Source organism: Carcharodon carcharias, chromosome 15 (assembly GCF_017639515.1).
Source record: "Carcharodon carcharias isolate sCarCar2 chromosome 15, sCarCar2.pri, whole genome shotgun sequence".
Classification (NCBI taxonomy): domain Eukaryota; kingdom Metazoa; phylum Chordata; class Chondrichthyes; order Lamniformes; family Lamnidae; genus Carcharodon; species Carcharodon carcharias.
This window is the reverse complement of record NC_054481.1, coordinates 80,452,774-80,469,338: the sequence shown is the minus strand read 5'-3', so window position 1 is coordinate 80,469,338 and position 16,565 is coordinate 80,452,774. Positions and strand designations below refer to the sequence as shown.

The following is a 16,565-nucleotide window of genomic DNA, read 5'->3' as shown; positions in this document are numbered from 1 at the left end:
CAACAGCAGCAACAGGAACAGCAACAGCATTAGGAGCAACAACCGCAGCAATTGTAGCAGGAGCAACAATAGCAGGAACAGCAACAGGAACAGCAACAGCAGCAGGAATAGCAACAGCAGCAGGAACAACAGCAACAGGAACAGCAGCAACAGCATTAGCAGCAATCGGAACAGTAGCAACAACAGCAGCAAAATGAGCTAAAAGAATCGTAACAGCAACAGCAGCAGCAGCAACAGCAGCATAACAGCAGCAGCAGCAATTGTGACAACAGGAACAGCAATAACAACAGCAACAGGAACAGCAACAAGAGCAACAGCAGCAGCAACAGCAACAGCATCAGCAGCAACAGCAAGAGCAACAATAACAGCCAAAGCTGCAACACCAGGAAGAGGAACAAACGCTGCAGCAGGAATAGCAACAACAGCAGCAGCAGCAACAACAGCAACAATATGAACATTACAGCAGCATCAATTGCAGAAACAGCAACAGCAACAACAGCAGGAGCAACAGCAGCAATTTGACCCACAGCAGCAGCATTAACAGCAGAAATAGCAACAGCGACATCCGCAGCAAGAACAACAGCAACAGCAGCTGCAGCTGGAACAGCAGCAACAGGAACAGTAACAACAGCAGCAATAACATCAGCAATAATAACAATAGGAACAGCAAAAACAGCAGCATCAATTGTAGCAGCAGCAGCTGCAACAGCAGCAGCAACAGCAGCAACAAGAGCAACCACAGTGGTGACAGCAACAGCAGCAACAGCAACAGCGACAGCATAAGCAACAATTGGAAAAGCAACAATAACAGCATCAATAGGAACAACATCTACAGCAGCAACAACAGCAGCAACAGCAGCAACAGGAACAGCAACAGCATTAGGAGCAACAACCGCAGCAATTGTAGCAGTAGCATCAACAGCCGGAACAGCAACAGGAACAGCAACAGCAACAGGAACAGCAACAGCAGCAGGAACCACAGCAACAGGAACAGCAGCAACAGCATTAGCAGCAATAGGAACAGCAGCAACAACAGCAGCAACATGAGCAAAAGGAATCGTAACAGCAGAAGCAGCAACAGCAACAGCAGCATAACAACAGCAACAGAAGCAACAGGTGCAGCTACAGCAGCAGCAACAGCAAGAGCAACAATAACAGTCAAATCTGCAGCAACAACACCAACAGCAACAACAGCAGCAACAGGAACAGCAGCAACAGCAGCAACAGCATCAGCAGCAACTGCAAGAGCAACAATAACAGCCAAAGCTGCAACAGCAGCAACTGGAACAACAGCAGCAACAGGAACAGCAATAACAGCAGCCACAAAAGCAGCAGCAACAACAGTAACAATAGGAACAGCAACAGCAGCATCAACAGCTGAAACGGCAACAGCAGAAACAGCAAAAGCAAGAAAAGCTGCAGCAGCAACAGCTGCAGCAACAGCAACAGCAACAGCAGCTGCAGCCGGAACAGCTGCAACAGCATCAGCAATAACAGCAACTTGAACACCAAAAACAGCAGCAGCGATTGTAGCATCAAAAGCTGCAACAGCAGCAGCACCAGCAGCAACTGCAACAGAAACAGCAGCAATAGGAACAGAATCAGCAGCAGCAACAGCAGCAACAGGAACAGCAACAGCATTAGGAGCAACAACCGCTGCAATAATAGCAGTAGCAACAACAGCAGGAACTTCAGCAGCAGCAGCAATAACTGCAACAGGAACAGTAGCAACAGCAGCAGCAACAGCAACAGCATCAGCAGCAACAGCAAAAGCAGCAACAACAGAAGCAACAACAGCAAAAAGAACAGCAACAGCAGCAACAGGAAAAGGAGCAATAGGAACAGGAACAACAGCAGCAACAGCAGCAATAGGAACAGCAACAGCAGAAGCAACAGCAGCAACAGGATCAGCACATGCAAAAACAACAGCAGCAACAGCAGCAGCTACAGGAACAGCAGCTATGGGAACAGCAGCAATAGGAACAGCATCTACAGCAGCAACAACAGCAGCAACAGCAGCAACAGCAGCAGCAGGAACAGCAACAGAATTAGGAGCAACAACTACGGCAATTGTAGCAGTAGCAATAACAGCAGGAACAGCAACAGGAACAGCAACAGCAGCAGGAACAGCAACAGCAGCAGGAACAACAGCAACAGGAACAGCAGCAACAGCATTAGCAGCAATAGGAACAGTAACAACAACAGCAGCAACATGAGCAAAATGAATCGTAACAGCAGCAGCAGCAACAGCAACAGCAGCATAACAGCAGCAGCAATTGCAACAACAGGAAAAGCAATAACAACAGCAACAGGAACAGCAACAAGAGCAACAGCAGCAGCAACAGCAACAGCATCAGCAGCAACAGCAAGAGCAACAATAACAGCCAAAGATGCAACACCAGCAAGAGGAACAAAAGCTGCAGCAGGAACAGCAACGACAGCAGCAACAGCAGCAACAGGAACAGCAACAGCATTAGGAGCAACAACTGCAGCAATTGTAGCAGGAGCAACAATAGCAGGAACAGCAACAGCAGCAGGAATAGAAACAGCAGCAGGAACAACAGCAACAGGAACAGCAGCAACAGCATTAGCAGCAATCGGAACAGTAGCAACAACAGCAGCAAAATGAGCTAAAAGAATCGTAACAGCAACAGCAGCAGCAGCAACAGCAGCATAACAGCAGTAGCAGCAATTGTGACAACAGGAACAGCAATAACAACAGCAACAGGAACAGCAACAAGAGCAACAGCAGCAGCAACAGCAACAGCATCAGCAGCAACAGCAAGAGCAACAATAACAGCCAAAGCTGCAACACCAGGAAGAGGAACAAACGCTGCAGCAGGAATAGCAACAACAGCAGCAGCAGCAACAACAGCAACAATATGAACATTACAGCAGCATCAATTGCAGAAACAGCAACAGCAACAACAGCAGGAGCAACAGCAGCAATTTGACCCACAGCAGCAGCATTAACAGCAGAAATAGCAACAGCGACATCCGCAGCAAGAACAACAGCAACAGCAGCTGCAGCTGGAACAGCAGCAACAGGAACAGTAACAACAGCAGCAATAACATCAGCAATAATAACAATAGGAACAGCAAAAACAGCAGCATCAATTGTAGCAGCAGCAGCTGCAACAGCAGCAGCAACAGCAGCAACAAGAGCAACCACAGTGGTGACAGCAACAGCAGCAACAGCAACAGCGACAGCATAAGCAACAATTGGAAAAGCAACAATAACAGCATCAATAGGAACAACATCTACAGCAGCAACAACAGCGGCAACAGCAGCAACAGGAACAGCAACAGCATTAGGAGCAACAACCGCAGCAATTGTAGCAGTAGCATCAACAGCCGGAACAGCAACAGGAACAGCAACAGCAACAGGAACAGCAACAGCAGCAGGAACCACAGCAATAGGAACAGCAGCAACAACAGCAGCAACATGAGCAAAAGGAATCGTAACAGCAGCAGCAGCAACAGCAACAGCAGCATAACAGCAGCAGCAGCAACTGCAACAGGAACAGCAATAGCAACAGCAACAGGAACAGCAACAAGAGCAACAGCAGCAGCAACAGCAACAGCATCAGCAGCAACAGCAAGAGCAACAATAACAGCCAAAGAACCAACACCAGCAAGAGGAACAAAAGCTGCAGCAGCAACAGCAACAACAGCAGCAGCAAAAGCAGAAGCAGCAACAACAGCAACAATAGGAAAATTACAGCAGCATCAATCGCAAAACAGCAAAAGCACCAACAGCAGGAGCAACAGCAGCAAGTGGAACCAGAGCAGCAGCATTAACAGCAGAAATAGCAGCAGCAACAGCAGCAACAAGAGCAACAGCAGAAGCGACAGCAACAGCAACAGCGACAGCATCAGCAGCAATAGGAAAAGCAACAATAACAGCAGCAATAGGAACAGCATCTACAGAAGCAACAGCAGCAGCAACAGCAGGAACAGGAACAGCAACAGCATTAGGAGCAACAACCGCAGCAATTGTAGCAGTAGCAACAACAGCAGGAACAGCAAGAGCAGCAGGAAGAGCAACAGCAGCAGCAACAGCTGAAACAGCAACAGCAGAAACAGCAAAAGCAAGAAAAGCTGCAGCAGCAACAGCAGCAGCAACAGCAACAGAAGCAACAGGTGCAGCTACAGCAGCAGCAAAAGCAAGAGCAACAATAACAGTCAAATCTGCAGCATCAACACGAACAGCAACAACAGCAGCAACAGGAACAGCAGCAACAGCAGCAACAGCATCAGCAGCAACAGCAAGAGCAACAATAACAGCCAAAGCTGCAATAGCAGCAACTGGAACAACAGCAGCAACAGGAACAGCAATAACAGCAGCCACAAAAGCAGCAGCAGCAACAGTAACAATAGGAACAGCAACAGCAGCATCAACAGCTGAAACAGCAACAGCAGAAACAGCAAAAGCAAGAAAAGCTGCAGCAGCAACAGCAGCAGCAACAGCAACAGCAACAGCAGCTGCAGCCGGAACAGCAGCAACAGCATCAGCAACAACAGCAACTTGAATACCAAAAATAGCAGCAGCGATTGTAGCAGCAGCAGCAGCAACAGCAGCAGCACCAGCAGCAACAGCAAGAGCAACAATAACAGCCAAAGATGCAACACCAGCAAGAGGAACAAAAGTTGCAGCAGGAACAGCAACGACAGCAACGACAGCAGCAACAGCAGCAACAGGAACAGCAACAGCATTAGGAGCAACAACCGCAGCAATTGTAGCAGGAGCAACAATAGCAGGAACAGCAACAGGAACAGCAACAGCAGCAGGAATAGCAACAGCAGCAGGAACAACAGCAACAGGAACAGCAGCAACAGCATTAGCAGCAATCGGAACAGTAGCAACAACAGCAGCAAAATGAGCTAAAAGAATCGTAACAGCAACAGCAGCAGCAGCAACAGCAGCATAACAGCAGCAGCAGCAATTGTGACAACAGGAACAGCAATAACAACAGCAACAGGAACAGCAACAAGAGCAACAGCAGCAGCAACAGCAACAGCATCAGCAGCAACAGCAAGAGCAACAATAACAGCCAAAGCTGCAACACCAGGAAGAGGAACAAACGCTGCAGCAGGAATAGCAACAACAGCAGCAGCAGCAACAACAGCAACAATATGAACATTACAGCAGCATCAATTGCAGAAACAGCAACAGCAACAACAGCAGGAGCAACAGCAGCAATTTGACCCACAGCAGCAGCATTAACAGCAGAAATAGCAACAGCGACATCCGCAGCAAGAACAACAGCAACAGCAGCTGCAGCTGGAACAGCAGCAACAGGAACAGTAACAACAGCAGCAATATCATCAGCAATAATAACAATAGGAACAGCAAAAACAGCAGCATCAATTGTAGCAGCAGCAGCTGCAACAGCAGCAGCAACAGCAGCAACAAGAGCAACCACAGTGGTGACAGCAACAGCAGCAACAGCAACAGCGACAGCATAAGCAACAATTGGAAAAGCAACAATAACAGCATCAATAGGAACAACATCTACAGCAGCAACAACAGCAGCAACAGCAGCAACAGGAACAGCAACAGCATTAGGAGCAACAACCGCAGCAATTGTAGCAGTAGCATCAACAGCCGGAACAGCAACAGGAACAGCAACAGCAACAGGAACAGCAACAGCAGCAGGAACCACAGCAACAGGAACAGCAGCAACAGCATTAGCAGCAATAGGAACAGCAGCAACATCAGCAGCAACATGAGCAAAAGGAATCGTAACAGCAGCAGCAGCAACAGCAACAGCAGCATAACAGCAGCAGCAGCAACTGCAACAGGAACAGCAATAGCAACAGCAACAGGAACAGCAACAAGAGCAACAGCAGCAGCAACAGCAACAGCATCAGCAGCAACAGCAAGAGCAACAATAACAGCCAAAGAACCAACACCAGCAAGAGGAACAAAAGCTGCAGCAGCAACAGCAACAACAGCAGCAGCAAAAGCAGAAGCAGCAACAACAGCAACAATAGGAAAATTACAGCAGCATCAATCGCAAAACAGCAAAAGCACCCACAGCAGGAGCAACAGCAGCAAGTGGAACCAGAGCAGCAGCATTAACAGCAGAAATAGCAGCAGCAACAGCAGCAACAAGAGCAACAGCAGAAGCGACAGCAACAGCAACAGCGACAGCATCAGCAGCAATAGGAAAAGCAACAATAACAGCAGCAATAGGAACAGCATCTACAGAAGCAACAGCAGCAGCAACAGCAGGAACAGGAACAGCAACAACATTAGGAGCAACAACCGCAGCAATTGTAGCAGTAGCAACAACAGCAGGAACAGCAAGAGCAGCAGGAAGAGCAACAGCAGCAGCAACAGCTGAAACAGCAAAGGCAGAAACAGCAAAAGCAAGAAAAGCTGCAGCAGCAACAGCAGCAGCAACAGCAACAGAAGCAACAGGTGCAGCTACAGCAGCAGCAAAAGCAAGAGCAACAATAACAGTCAAATCTGCAGCATCAACACGAACAGCAACAACAGCAGCAACAGGAACAGCAGCAACAGCAGCAACAGCATCAGCAGCAACAGCAAGAGCAACAATAACAGCCAAAGCTGCAACAGCAGCAACTGGAACAACAGCAGCAACAGGAACAGCAATAACAGCAGCCACAAAAGCAGCAGCAACAACAGTAACAATAGGAACAGCAACAGCAGCATCAACAGCTGAACCAGCAACAGCAGAAACAGCAAAAGCAAGAAAAGCTGCAGCAGCAACAGCAGCAGCAACAGCAACAGCAACAGCAGCTGCAGCCGGAACAGCAGCAACAGCATCAGCAATAACAGCAACTTGAATACCAAAAATAGCAGCAGCGATTGTAGCAGCAGCAGCAGCAACAGCAGCAGCACCAGCAGCAACAGCAAGAGCAACAATAACAGCCAAAGATGCAACACCAGCAAGAGGAACAAAAGTTGCAGCAGGAACAGCAACGACAGCAACGACAGCAGCAACAGCAGCAACAGGAACAGCAACAGCATTAGGAGCAACAACCGCAGCAATTGTAGCAGGAGCAACAATAGCAGGAACAGCAACAGGAACAGCAACAGCAGCAGGAATAGCAACAGCAGCAGGAATAACAGCAACAGGAACAGCAGCAACAGCATTAGCAGCAATCGGAACAGTAGCAACAACAGCAGCAACATGAGCTAAAAGAATTGTAACAGCAACAGCAGCAACAGCAACAGCAGCATAACAGCAGCAGCAGCAATTGTGACAACAGGAACAGCAATAACAACAGCAACAGGAACAGCAACAAGAGCAACAGCAGCAGCAACAGCATCAGCAGCAACAGCAAGAGCAACAATAACAGCCAAAGCTGCAAAACCAGGAAGTGGAACAAAAGATGCAGCAGGAATAGCAACAACAGCAGCAACAGCAGCAGCAGCAACAACAGCAACCATAGGAACATTACTGCAGCATCAATTGCAGAAACAGCAAAAGCACCAACAGCAGGAGCAAAAGAAGCAAGGTGAACCACAGCAGCAGCATTAACAGCAGAAATAGCAGCAGCGACATCAGCAGCAAGAACAACAGCAACAGCAGCTGCACCTGGAACAGCAGCAACAGGAACAGTAACAACAGCAGCAATAACATCAGCAATAATAACAATAAGAACAGCAAAAACGGCAGCATCAATTGTAGCAGCAGCAGCTGCAACAGCAGCAGCAACAAGAGCAACCGCAGTGTCGACAGCAACAGCAGCAACAGCAACAGTGACAGCATAAGCAACAATGGGAAAAGCAACAATAACAGCAGCAGTAGGAAAATCTACAGCAGCAACAACAGCAGCAACAGCAGCAACAGGTACAGCAACAGCATTAGGAGCAACAACCGCAGCAATTGTAGCAGTAGCAACAACAGCCGGAACAGCAACAAGAACAGCAACAGCAACAGCAACAGGAACAGCAACAAGAGCAACAGCAGCAGCAACAGCAACAGCATCAGCAGCAACAGCAACAGCAAAAATAACAGCCAAAGCTGCAACACCAGCAAGAGGAATAAAAGCTGCAGCTGGAACAGCAACAACAGCAGCAACAGCAGCAGCAGCAACAACAGCAACAATAGGAACATTACAGCAGCATCAATCGCAGAAAAATCAACAGCAGCAACAGCAGGAGAAACCGCAGCAAGTGGAACCACAGCAGCAGCATTAACAGCAGAAATAGCAACAGCGACATCAGCAACAAGAACAACAGCAACAGCAGCTGCAGCTGGAACTGCAGGAACAGGCACAGTAACAACAGCAGCAATAACATCAGCAATAATAACAATAGGAACAGCAAAAATAGCAGCATCAATTGTAGCAGCGGCAGCTGCAACAGCAGCAGAAACAGCAGCGACAAGAGCAATGCAGTGGCGACAGCAACAGCAGCAACAGCAACAGTGACAGCTTCAGCAATAATAGGAAAAGCAACAATAACAGCATCAGTAGGAACAACATCTACAGCAGCAACAACAGCAGCAACAGCAGCAACAGGAACAGCAACAGCATTAGGAGCAACAACCGCAAAATTGTAGCAGTAGCAACAACAGCCGGAACAGCAACAGGAACAGCAACAGCAGCAGGAACAGCAACAGCAGCAGGAACCACAGCAACAGGAACAGCAGAAACAGCATTAGCAGCAATAGGAACAGCAGCAACAGCATTAGCAGCAATAGGAACAGCAGCAACAACAGCAGCAACATGAGCTAAAAGAATCGTAACAGCAGCAGCAGCAACAGCAACAGCAGCATAACAGCAGCAGCAGCAACTGCAACAACAGGAACAGCAATAGCAACAGCAACAGGAACAGCAACAAGAGCAACAGCAGCAGCAACAGCAACAGCATCAGCAGCAACAGCAAGAGCAACAATAACAGCCAAAGAACCAACACCAGCAAGAGGAAAAAAAGCTGCAGCAGGAACAGCAACAACAGCAGCAAAAGCAGCAGTAACAGCAGCAACAGGAAGAGCAACAGCATTAGGAGCAACAGCCGCAGCAATTGTTGCAGTAGCAACAACAGCAGGAACAGCAAGAGCAGCAGGAAGAGCAACAGCAGCAGCAACAACAGCAAAAGGAACAGCAACAACAGCAACAGCAACAACAGCAACAGCAGCAGCAAAAGCAGCAACAGGAGTAGCAACAGCAGCAATAGTAGCAGCAACAGTATGAGCAGCAACAGCAACAGCAGCAGCAGTTGCAACAGGAATAGCAGCAACAGGAACAGCAACAACAACAGCAACAGCAGCAGCAAAAACACAACAGCAATAGCAACAGAAGAAGCAGGAACTGCAACAACAGCAGGCACAACAACAGCAAAAGCAGAAACAGGCGCAGCAACAGCAGCAGCAACAGGAACAGCAGCAACAGCAACAGCAACAACAACACAACAGCAACAGCAGAAGCAGGAACAGCAACAGCAGCAGGGACAGCAACAGCAACAGCAGCAACAGGTGCAGCTACAGCAGCAGCAACAGGAACAGCAGTGACAGCAACAGCATCAGCAACAGCAACAGCAGGTTAACAGCAGGAACAGCAGCAGCAGCAGCAAGAGGAACAGGAACAACAGCAGCAACAGCAGCAAAAGGATAAGCAACAGCAGCATCAACAGTTGCAACAGCAGCAGCTACAGGAACAGCAGCAGCAATAGCAACTGAAAAAGCAATAGCAGCAACAACTGCAGCAATAGTAACAGCAAAAACAACACAACAGCAACAGCAACAGCAGAAGCAGGAACAACAACAGCAGCGGGCACAGCAACAGCAACACCAGCAACAGGTGCAGCTACAGCAGCAGCAACAGCAACAGAAGCAACAGGTGCAGCTACAGCAGCAGCAACAGCAAGAGCAACAATAACAGTCAAATCTGCAGCAACAACACCAACAGCAACAACAGCAGCAACAGGAACAGCAGCAACAGCAGCAACAGCATCAGCAGCAACAGCAAGAGCAACAATAACAGCCAAAGCTGCAACAGCAGCAACTGGAACAACAGCAGCAACAGGAACAGCAATAACAGCAGCCACAAAAGCAGCAGCAACAACAGTAACAATAGGAACAGCAACAGCAGCATCAACAGCTGTAACAGCAACAGCAGAAACAGCAAAAGCAAGAAAAGCTGCAGCAGCAACAGCAGCAGCAACAGCAACAGCAACAGCAGCTGCAGCCGGAACAGCAGCAACAGCATCAGCAATAACAGCAACTTGAACACCAAAAACAGCAGCAGCGATTGTAGCATCAAAAGCTGCAACAGCAGTAGCACCAGCAGCAACTGCAACAGAAACAGCAGCAATAGGAACGGAATCAGCAGCAGCAACAGCAGCAACAGGAACAGCAACAGCATTAGGAGCAACAACCGCTGCAATAATAGCAGTAGCAACAACAGCAGGAACTTCAGCAGCAGCAGCAAAAACTGCAACAGGAACAGTAGCAACAGCAGCAGCAACAGCAACAGCATCAGCAGCAACAGCAAAAGCAGCAACAACAGAAGCAACAACAGCAAAAAGAACAGCAACAGCAGCAACAGGAAAAGGAGCAATAGGAACAGGAACAACAGCAGCAACAGCAGCAATAGGAACAGCAACAGCAGAAGCAACAGCAGCAACAGGATCAGCACATGCAAAAACAACAGCAGCAACAGCAGCAGCTACAGGAACAGCAGCTATGGGAACAGCAGCAATAGGAACAGCATCTACAGCAGCAACAACAGCAGCAACAGCAGCAACAGAAGCAGCAGGAACAGCAACAGCATTAGGAGCAACAACTACGGCAATTGTAGCAGTAGCAATAACAGCAGGAACAGCAACAGGAACAGCAACAGCAGCAGGAACAGCAACAGCAGCAGGAACAACAGCAACAGGAACAGCAGCAACAGCATTAGCAGCAATAGGAACAGTAGCAACAACAGCAGCAACATGAGCAAAAAGAATCGTAACAGCAGCAGCAGCAACAGCAACAGCAGCATAACAGCAGCAGCAATTGCAACAACAGGAAAAGCAATAACAACAGCAACAGGAACAGCAACAAGAACAACAGCAGCAGCAACAGCAACAGCATCAGCAGCAACAGCAAGAGCAACAATAACAGCCAAAGATGCAACACCAGCAAGAGGAACAAAAGCTGCAGCAGGAACAGCAACGACAGCAGCAACAGCAGCAACAGGAACAGCAACAGCATTAGGAGCAACAACCGCAGCAATTGTAGCAGGAGCAACAATAGCAGGAACAGCAACAGGAACAGCAACAGCAGCAGGAATAGCAACAGCAGCAGGAACAACAGCAACAGGAACAGCAGCAACAGCATTAGCAGCAATCGGAACTGTAGCAACAACAGCAGCAAAATGAGCTAAAAGAATCGTAACAGCAACAGCAGCAGCAGCAACAGCAGCATAACAGCAGCAGCAGCAATTGTGACAACAGGAACAGCAATAACAACAGCAACAGGAACAGCAACAAGAGCAACAGCAGCAGCAACAGCAACAGCATCAGCAGCAACAGCAAGAGCAACAATAACAGCCAAAGCTGCAACACCAGGAAGAGGAACAAACGCTGCAGCAGGAATAGCAACAACAGCAGCAGCAGCAACAACAGCAACAATATGAACATTACAGCAGCATCAATTGCAGAAACAGCAACAGCAACAACAGCAGGAGCAACAGCAGCAATTTGACCCACAGCAGCAGCATTAACAGCAGAAATAGCAACAGCGACATCCGCAGCAAGAACAACAGCAACAGCAGCTGCAGCTGGAACAGCAGCAACAGGAACAGTAACAACAGCAGCAATAACATCAGCAATAATAACAATAGGAACAGCAAAAACAGCAGCATCAATTGTAGCAGCAGCAGCTGCAACAGCAGCAGCAACAAGAGCAACCACAGTGGTGACAGCAACAGCAGCAACAGCAACAGCGACAGCATAAGCAACAATTGGAAAAGCAACAATAACAGCATCAATAGGAACAACATCTACAGCAGCAACAACAGCAGCAACAGCAGCAACAGGAACAGCAACAGCATTAGGAGCAACAACCGCAGCAATTGTAGCAGTAGCATCAACAGCCGGAACAGCAACAGGAACAGCAACAGCAACAGGAACAGCAACAGCAGCAGGAACCACAGCAACAGGAACAGCAGCAACAGCATTAGCAGCAATAGGAACAGCAGCAACAACAGCAGCAACATGAGCAAAAGGAATCGTAACAGCAGCAGCAGCAACAGCAACAGCAGCATAACAGCAGCAGCAGCAACTGCAACAGGAACAGCAATAGCAACAGCAACAGGAACAGCAACAAGAGCAACAGCAGCAGCAACAGCAACAGCATCAGCAGCAACAGCAAGAGCAACAATAACAGCCAAAGAACCAACACCAGCAAGAGGAACAAAAGCTGCAGCAGCAACAGCAACAACAGCAGCAGCAAAAGCAGAAGCAGCAACAACAGCAACAATAGGAAAATTACAGCAGCATCAATCGCAAAACAGCAAAAGCACCAACAGCAGGAGCAACAGCAGCAAGTGGAACCAGAGCAGCAGCATTAACAGCAGAAATAGCAGCAGCAACAGCAGCAACAAGAGCAACAGCAGAAGCGACAGCAACAGCAACAGCGACAGCATCAGCAGCAATAGGAAAAGCAACAATAACAGCAGCAATAGGAACAGCATCTACAGAAGCAACAGCAGCAGCAACAGCAGGAACAGGAACAGCAACAGCATTAGGAGCAACAACCGCAGCAATTGTAGCAGTAGCAACAACAGCAGGAACAGCAAGAGCAGCAGGAAGAGCAACAGCAGCAGCAACAGCTGAAACAGCAACAGCAGAAACAGCAAAAGCAAGAAAAGCTGCAGCAGCAACAGCAGCAGCAACAGCAACAGAAGCAACAGGTGCAGCTACAGCAGCAGCAAAAGCAAGAGCAACAATAACAGTCAAATCTGCAGCATCAACACGAACAGCAACAACAGCAGCAACAGGAACAGCAGCAACAGCAGCAACAGCATCAGCAGCAACAGCAAGAGCAACAATAACAGCCAAAGCTGCAACAGCAGCAACTGGAACAACAGCAGCAACAGGAACAGCAATAACAGCAGCCACAAAAGCAGCAGCAACAACAGTAACAATAGGAACAGCAACAGCAGCATCAACAGCTGAACCAGCAACAGCAGAAACAGCAAAAGCAAGAAAAGCTGCAGCAGCAACAGCAGCAGCAACAGCAACAGCAACAGCAGCTGCAGCCGGAACAGCAGCAACAGCATCAGCAATAACAGCAACTTGAATACCAAAAATAGCAGCAGCGATTGTAGCAGCAGCAGCAGCAACAGCAGCAGCACCAGCAGCAACAGCAAGAGCAACAATAACAGCCAAAGATGCAACACCAGCAAGAGGAACAAAAGTTGCAGCAGGAACAGCAACGACAGCACGACAGCAGCAACAGCAGCAACAGGAACAGCAACAGCATTAGGAGCAACAACCGCAGCAATTGTAGCAGGAGCAACAATAGCAGGAACAGCAACAGGAACAGCAACAGCAGCAGGAATAGCAACAGCAGCAGGAATAACAGCAACAGGAACAGCAGCAACAGCATTAGCAGCAATCGGAACAGTAGCAACAACAGCAGCAACATGAGCTAAAAGAATTGTAACAGCAACAGCAGCAACAGCAACAGCAGCATAACAGCAGCAGCAGCAATTGTGACAACAGGAACAGCAATAACAACAGCAACAGGCACAGCAACAAGAGCAACAGCAGCAGCAACAGCATCAGCAGCAACAGCAAGAGCAACAATAACAGCCAAAGCTGCAAAACCAGGAAGTGGAACAAAAGATGCAGCAGGAATAGCAACAACAGCAGCAACAGCAGCAGCAGCAACAACAGTAACCATAGGAACATTACTGCAGCATCAATTGCAGAAACAGCAAAAGCACCAACAGCAGGAGCAAAAGAAGCAAGGTGAACCACAGCAGCAGCATTAACAGCAGAAATAGCAGCAGCGACATCAGCAGCAAGAACAACAGCAACAGCAGCTGCACCTGGAACAGCAGCAACAGGAACAGTAACAACAGCAGCAATAACATCAGCAATAATAACAATAGAACAGCAAAAACGGCAGCATCAATTGTAGCAGCAGCAGCTGCAACAGCAGCACAGCAGCAACAAGAGCAACCGCAGTGTCGACAGCAACAGCAGCAACAGCAACAGTGACAGCATAAGCAACAATGGGAAAAGCAACAATAACAGCAGCAGTAGGAAAATCTACAGCAGCAACAACAGCAGCAACAGCAGCAACAGGTACAGCAACAGCATTAGGAGCAACAACCGCAGCAATTGTAGCAGTAGCAACAACAGCCGGAACAGCAACAAGAACAGCAACAGCAACAGCAACAGGAACAGCAACAAGAGCAACAGCAGCAGCAACAGCAACAGCATCAGCAGCAACAGCAACAGCAAAAATAACAGCCAAAGCTGCAACACCAGCAAGAGGAATAAAAGCTGCAGCTGGAACAGCAACAACAGCAGCAACAGCAGCAGCAGCAACAACAGCAACAATAGGAACATTACAGCAGCATCAATCGCAGAAAAATCAACAGCAGCAACAGCAGGAGAAACCGCAGCAAGTGGAACCACAGCAGCAGCATTAACAGCAGAAATAGCAACAGCGACATCAGCAACAAGAACAACAGCAACAGCAGCTGCAGCTGGAACTGCAGGAACAGGCACAGTAACAACAGCAGCAATAACATCAGCAATAATAACAATAGGAACAGCAAAAATAGCAGCATCAATTGTAGCAGCGGCAGCTGCAACAGCAGCAGAAACAGCAGCGACAAGAGCAATGCAGTGGCGACAGCAACAGCAGCAACAGCAACAGTGACAGCTTCAGCAATAATAGGAAAAGCAACAATAACAGCATCAGTAGGAACAACATCTACAGCAGCAACAACAGCAGCAACAGCAGCAACAGGAACAGCAACAGCATTAGGAGCAACAACCGCAAAATTGTAGCAGTAGCAACAACAGCCGGAACAGCAACAGGAACAGCAACAGCAGCAGGAACAGCAACAGCAGCAGGAACCACAGCAACAGGAACAGCAGAAACAGCATTAGCAGCAATAGGAACAGCAGCAACAGCATTAGCAGCAATAGGAACAGCAGCAACAACAGCAGCAACATGAGCTAAAAGAATCGTAACAGCAGCAGCAGCAACAGCAACAGCAGCATAACAGCAGCAGCAGCAACTGCAACAACAGGAACAGCAATAGCAACAGCAACAGGAACAGCAACAAGAGCAACAGCAGCAGCAACAGCAACAGCATCAGCAGCAACAGCAAGAGCAACAATAACAGCCAAAGAACCAACACCAGCAAGAGGAAAAAAAGCTGCAGCAGGAACAGCAACAACAGCAGCAAAAGCAGCAGTAACAGCAGCAACAGGAAGAGCAACAGCATTAGGAGCAACAGCCGCAGCAATTGTTGCAGTAGCAACAACAGCAGGAACAGCAAGAGCAGCAGGAAGAGCAACAGCAGCAGCAACAACAGCAAAAGGAACAGCAACAACAGCAACAGCAACAACAGCAACAGCAGCAGCAAAAGCAGCAACAGGAGTAGCAACAGCAGCAATAGTAGCAGCAACAGTATGAGCAGCAACAGCAACAGCAGCAGCAGTTGCAACAGGAATAGCAGCAACAGGAACAGCAACAACAACAGCAACAGCAGCAGCAAAAACACAACAGCAATAGCAACAGAAGAAGCAGGAACTGCAACAACAGCAGGCACAACAACAGCAAAAGCAGAAACAGGCGCAGCAACAGCAGCAGCAACAGGAACAGCAGCAACAGCAACAGCAACAACAACACAACAGCAACAGCAGAAGCAGGAACAGCAACAGCAGCAGGGACAGCAACAGCAACAGCAGCAACAGGTGCAGCTACAGCAGCAGCAACAGGAACAGCAGTGACAGCAACAGCATCAGCAACAGCAACAGCAGGTTAACAGCAGGAACAGCAGCAGCAGCAGCAAGAGGAACAGGAACAACAGCAGCAACAGCAGCAAAAGGATAAGCAACAGCAGCATCAACAGTTGCAACAGCAGCAGCTACAGGAACAGCAGCAGCAATAGCAACTGAAAAAGCAATAGCAGCAACAACTGCAGCAATAGTAACAGCAAAAACAACACAACAGCAACAGCAACAGCAGAAGCAGGAACAACAACAGCAGCGGGCACAGCAACAGCAACACCAGCAACAGGTGCAGCTACAGCAGCAGCAACAGCAACAGAAGCAACAGGTGCAGCTACAGCAGCAGCAACAGCAAGAGCAACAATAACAGTCAAATCTGCAGCAACAACACCAACAGCAACAACAGCAGCAACAGGAACAGCAGCAACAGCAGCAACAGCATCAGCAGCAACAGCAAGAGCAACAATAACAGCCAAAGCTGCAACAGCAGCAACTGGAACAACAGCAGCAACAGGAACAGCAATAACAGCAGCCACAAAAGCAGCAGCAACAACAGTAACAATAGGAACAGCAACAGCAGCATCAACAGCTGAAACAGCAACAGCAGAAACAGCAAAAG

The 16,565-nt window shown here is 48.4% G+C and overlaps 2 pseudogenes; both read left to right on the top strand.

Moving 5' to 3' along the window:
* Positions 1 to 1,173: 1,173 nt before the first annotated feature.
* Positions 1,174 to 4,833, top strand: LOC121288408 (annotated as a pseudogene).
* Positions 4,834 to 10,982: 6,149 nt separating this feature from the next.
* Positions 10,983 to 16,505, top strand: LOC121288407 (annotated as a pseudogene).
* Positions 16,506 to 16,565: the final 60 nt, after the last annotated feature.